The following is a 6,000-nucleotide window of genomic DNA, read 5'->3' on the forward strand; positions in this document are numbered from 1 at the left end:
ACATGAGTCACACTGGATCAATTTCCAACACACACACACACACACGCACACAAATACAAATGGCATGCACGCTCCAGGCACGTGCATGCCTGTAATCTCAATGTGTGAGAGTGAAATAGTGTTGAGTAAAGTGCAAGTGTCCCTCGAGAGAGAAAGTTGGTGTGTGTGTGTGTGAGAGAGAGAGAGAGAGAGAGAGAGAGAGAGAGAGAGAGAGAGAGAGGGCGAGAGAGAGGGAGAATAGAGACCAGGGCATCCTTCTTAGTATGCAGGTAGAGTCTGGCGTGCTCGTGCCCGTGCGCGCGGACCCGCTGCAAACGTGCAGGTGCCAAGAAAAATTCATATTACATCGTAAAGACGGAGACATATTCACTGGACTGGAGGAGAGCCCCATTACTAATATTAATGCCCCTTATTATCGATCACCTTGATAGATTTCCTTCTCTCTCTCTCTCTCTCTCTCTCTCTCTCTCTCTCTCTCTCTCTCTCCACACACACACAAGCCTCAGTGGGAGAGAGGATGAGTGTGCGTTTGTGTTTGAGGGAAGTCAGGGCTCCAAAGACATAGATGATTAATTGAGGTGGCCTGATGTGAACAGTTCAACTGTGTGTGTGTGTGTGTGTGTGTGTGTGTGTGTGCGTGTGTGTGTGTGTGTGCGCCTGCCTGCGCCTGCCTGCCTGCCTGCCTGGTTTAGCACCTGGGTCCCCGGTGCCGCAGGCCGCTGGTGTGATAAACCGCAGACGGTGATCTGCCCAGACAGACAGTCCGAGGAGCTCCCAGGCTGGAGCAGATCTGACCACCTGAGAAGAATAGAATGGAATAGTATTAATGCTTTATTCATAAAGGTCGAATAGAGCGATGCACAAGGTGAACAAGATCTGCTCAAAGTCTGAGCATCTTGGATTGAAGAAGGGATGCTTTAGTCTTTTGATGAGAATAGAATATAATGTGTATGTGTGTTAGACTGGCTGAGATAATCTATCAATGTGCTATAGAGCTCGGATCAATTAGGGCCAAAGCTGCTGAGTATTGGTTGTAGCCGGCTGAAAGAGTAGAGCAGAGAGAGTGAAGTAGATTAGGAAAGTTTGATTATTCTAAAGAGAATCAAACAGAGCAAGACCAAGCAGAGCAGAAAGAGAAAAGAACAAGGCAGGAGAGAAGCGAACAAAAGAGAACAAAGCAGAACAGAACGGAGCAAAAGAGGAGAGATGAGAACAGGAACAGAACAGTAAAGGAACGTAAACGCACAAAGCAGAACGGATCAGAACAGGGGAGAACAGGGCAGGAACAAAAAACAGAAACAGAACAGCGCAAACGCGACAGAACAAATACAGAGAAGATGAGAAACGGAGAGCGGAGAGGAGCAGCAGATCAGTGTCTCCAGCTGAGCCGGTGTAAGCCTGTAAATGTGATCAGAGTGAATCCGTCCCCCCTACATGCAGCAGCCGCAGCCTAATGTGTGTTTAGCCTGTTTGGGGTCTTCCAGGTGTCTTCTGCCCGCGTCTGTCTCTGAAGAAGCAGCCCTGGTTTACTGCTCGGTCCGGTGGTGTACCATGGCTTCCCCAACGCAGGCCGACTACATCTGTGTGCGGTTCACTGCGCGTCCGCGGGCCTCTGTAATTACCTCTCTGCCCTGTATGTGTATCTGTGTATATGTGTGTGTGTGTGTGTGTGTGTGTGTGTGTGTGTATGTGTATGTGTGTGTGCGTGGGGCCGATGCGGTGCGTTGCCGCTGTGAGACGGCACTGTGCTTGCCAGCGCCGCTCTGGCCCACAGGCGAGGGAGCCCGTTTCTCAGAGTCGATTCTTGAACAGCACTTTTGCTTGAGCTGAACATTTTCGCGGCCTGATCATGCAAGCGAAGCAAGCAAAGCAATTCTTGCACTGCAAGCACCTGTCCCACCCCCCCCCCCCCCCTCCCCCTCACACACACACACACACACATACACACGCAGACTTTCTTTTTCTCCCTGTTCTCCCCCTCCCGCTCTTTATTCCCGTCACAAGAATGGAGCAGAGGCGCAGATGTAAAGAGACAGGCCAAAAGACAGAGAGATGGAGGCAGAAAGAGACGAAGAACGGAAGAGACAGGTTCAGTCCTAATCTGTTGACAAGAGGGGATGTTTGAGGATAAACAGAGGCAGAGCAGCAGCGCTCAGGAAGCAGGGAGAGAGAGGGAGAGAGAGGGAGAGAGAGGAGGCCCTACTGGCTCGAGTCTCTTCTTCAACAGCGACCCAGCTGGACCATCAATGTTTGATGGTTTACACCAGACTGGGCTCCAGGGGCCTCCTCTTAGAAATGCTCAAGTCAAAGGCAACTGGACTTGCTTTTAAATTCTTCAAAACGTTTCACTTCTCATCTTCACATTGCCTTTTGACTTCCCACTTTTGAGAAATATCGGTCCATGACCTGGGTGAGCGAGGGACTCAACACACACCACTGGATTGGTTTATTTCCACCAGCACAGCGACAGATTGTATGAGATCGTCTTTGATCGTTAGTTCGCAGCTCCCCACTGAGACGCCCTCAAACAGTTGTGTAACTCCCTTCTGAATCATCTCGCAAAGAAAATGTTCTCAGACGGAGTTTGTGGGTTAAGTCAGAACCGTTTTAGCATTTACAGCATGTATAGATTCAGAAACACACGCACAAGCATGTTTTTTATTTCTGTGTAATGACCCACTGCTTCAATACACGGATATTATATATTATTGGACACATTAGTGTCTACAATGCACATTGAAAGATAAAAGTGATGATTTCCAGCTCGTGGTTTTTCTGGGGATACCCAGTGTGTAACCCGGTTTTTTTTTCGACCCAGAGGCAAAAATGTGGCCCCTGTTGACACCTGCTCCCACTACCAACACTTCTCTGTGTATTATGTGTGCAGCCTGGGGCTTTAAGGTAAAACAATTAAACTGACGTGAGCCATTGGAGCACTATGTGCCATTTTAAATACGCCCCTTGTTTAAGGTCACGCTCCGATCAACAGTAGCTGTGCCTGGGCCCTCGTTCTGCGTCACCCAATCGCATGAATGCAAGTGCTCATTCCTGGTAGATTCTTTTGTAACATGAACGCCGTATTTCTACTGCTTTCCTCAAGATCGCTTTGACCAAAAGATGAAATGATTGACACCGTGTTGACTTAAAGAGAGAGGGTTTAAAGAGACAGGCGTGAATACAGGGTTAATCAGACAGACCGTGTTGGAAAGATAATGTGTTTTTTGAACATTAAAGCATCTAAACGTGTTCTAGTCGAAACCCAAAATGTAAGTATGAACCAGAAAATGAGCATGAAGTGTCCCCTTTAACGCAGACCTGTTTCTGGTCTCAACGTCAAGACAAACAAAAACATCTGTTCCAATCATGCAGTCATTTACTGGTGGATTGTCAAAAAAAAACTAATTTGCAGTTCGTCAAATTCCAGCAAACAAAACACAAAGTGAACTTTGGGCTCCTGAAGGTCTGGGGGCCCGAGGGAGGGGCCTGCAAAACTATTTTATCAGTAGACCAGTTGTGATGGATGGTCAAGAAATAGAGGACAGGGGAGGAAAAATATTAATTGAGGCTCTAAATTAAAAATGTTGTACCCTCATTGTTGTTCAATATACAAAACAACTGGACACGTTCTTCTTCCTGGTGGGTTTCATCATCTGAAGCACCACTGATGAGCATTTCTTGCATGAGCGGCTTCAGGATCAAACCTCCAACCTTGGCCATTAGTGCCATACTGTACTGATCGTGCCATAAAAGCAAATATAAAAGGTTGACTGACTCTGTTGGTCTAATTGGGTGGAGAGAGAAAAAAAAATCCACTTCAACAAACGCTGTACTCTCAAATGAAGATAATTAAAAATGGCATGACAAGCCTTGTTTAAGAGCAGAGCGGAGGTTCAAACAACACGACGGCGGCGGAGTTAAGTGTGTGTGTGTGGGCCTCATCCCAAAGCCCTCCAGTACCTGACAGATCTGATATCCTTATGGAGAGGGAGGCGTAATCGGAGCTGACAAGGAACAGCAATTAAAATAAATAAATAAAATAAACCGCCACAATTAGCCGTCGCTTAATTCACCACGATGCCCCGATAATCTAGTAATCAGCTAAAGTGACATCGGAAAATTCCCCCTTACCCTCTCTGCACGGGCTGATGTGTGTGGGGGAGTGAAAGCCCGAGGAGTACGCAGATCCTAACAGAGAGCGTCGGCTGGTATTAGGACTGACACCCATCAATCTGGCTGATATGTCAGACTGAATGAGGGAGGAGGAGTAGTGGACTGGGGAGGGAGAGGAGAAGACATGCAGAGAACTAGAATAGAAAGAAAGTAAAGGAAACGATGAGGCGAAAAGAAGAAGGAGAGGAAGAAGTTAGAGGAGTGAAAGAAGAAGGGAGATGGAGTAACTAACAGGAGCAGGAGAGTGGGAGTAAGGGAGCAGAGAAATAGAGGAGAGGATGATGGGAGAGCACGAGAAAAGAGGAGAAGGGCAGGATAGGAATCCATGGGAAAGGAGGAGGGGAGAGGAGTGGAGATGAGACAGGGAGGATTAAAGCAGGAGGAACAATAGAGAGGAATGGGAGCCAACAGGAGTGAAGGTGGTGAAGGAGAGCCAGGCTGAAGAATAGGAAAAGGAGAAATTGGGTAGGAAGAGGGTGAAGAAAGGCAGCAAAGCAGAGGAGGTCAGGGGGAGTGGAGACGAAGGGAGTAAACATTAATGCAGGGAGGGCAGGAGGAGCAGTAAGGCAAAAAAAATGAGGGTAGACGCATGGAAGAGGAGACAAATAGAGGAATTGGGGAGGAGAGGAATTTGGGTGGGAAGAATAGTGTGAGTAAAGGAGCACAAAGAGGAGATGGATGGTCAGAGGAGGTGTGGAATCAGAGGGAGGAAACACTGGGGGAGAGGGGAAAATGAAGCATGAATGGAGGAGAGAGGAGATAAGAAGACAACAGGGAAATTTGGGTTGCGGAGGAGTGAAAGAAGAAGATGGGTGAAAAAAAAGCGAGATTAAAGGAGGACGAGAGCCAGGTTGGGGAGATTTATGTGGCGAGAGTTGGAGCGCAGGCGCATGGAAAATAGAGGAGAGAAGAAAAGAGGAGGAGAAACGGGAGAAATTTGGGATGGGTGGAAGAAAAGAGTTGAGAGTTGAGGAGGAGTTGAAATGGAGGAAGGAACACTAATGGACGGAGTGATGCAGTAGTGTGGGAGGAGGAGTGGGAGCTAACTGGAGTGAAGGAGGAGGAGAGCCGGGTTGGGGAGCAGAGATTTATGTGTGGAGAGGGTTGCAGCGATGGGAGCAGAGGGAACCAGCCAGGCCTATTATAGATGGGGCTCTCCTGGGAGACCAGGGCCTGGAGTTTTCCAGACATTTCTAGCATATTTCACCGCCGTTCCAAGCGGCACGCTGCAATGCACAGAGCTCCGCCCCCGCCAGAGTCCTGGCTCTCCAAGGAAAAATAAAGTGGGTCTCCTTTCTCTGCGCGAGCATTCAATAAAAGTGATAAAAGGCTAGAAGGAGCCCTTCTTAGCTTCTTTTTTTTTTTTGGAAGGGAAAGTGAGAAACCAAAACTGGCCACCCTCTCCAAGGAGAAGCTTTCAAAGATATGCAGACATCTAGCACCAAAAGCATAAAAGCATGAAAGCGCCTTCACCTTTATATGAGGGGAAAGTGTCAACAAAAAGGTCTGCGAGATCAAATAAGCTGAGCGTGGAGGTAGTTTGTGTTTCTGCCTCTCCGGCGCTCTGTTTCTTTGTCTGCTTGCATGTGTTTCCTCTGAGAAGGCTCATGTGTGGAGGTGAGAGAGAACAATTGAACGGGCCTCCCACATGAAATCCATTCACAGGCTCGAGGATTAGGAATGAGAAATTGTCCGGCGCAGTGAATTCACTCAATCTGATCCATTACAATATCGCTATCACAAGGTTTCCCCGCTGCCCTGGATTATGCATGCTGCTCGACAAGTGTGTGTGTGTGTGTGTGTGTGTGTGTGTGTGTGTGTGTGTGTGTG

General features: G+C 48.0%; 1 protein-coding gene across 1 annotated transcript in view; it reads left to right on the top strand.

The window, feature by feature from the left end:
- kirrel1b (kirre like nephrin family adhesion molecule 1b) overlaps nucleotides 1-6,000 on the top strand; it is a 65,321-nt gene that overhangs the window by 996 nt on the left and 58,325 nt on the right.

This window comes from Anarrhichthys ocellatus, unplaced genomic scaffold (genome assembly GCF_004355925.1).
Source record: "Anarrhichthys ocellatus isolate YVR2014 unplaced genomic scaffold, GSC_Weel_1.0 scaffold54, whole genome shotgun sequence".
NCBI classification, from domain to species: Eukaryota; Metazoa; Chordata; class Actinopteri; order Perciformes; family Anarhichadidae; genus Anarrhichthys; species Anarrhichthys ocellatus.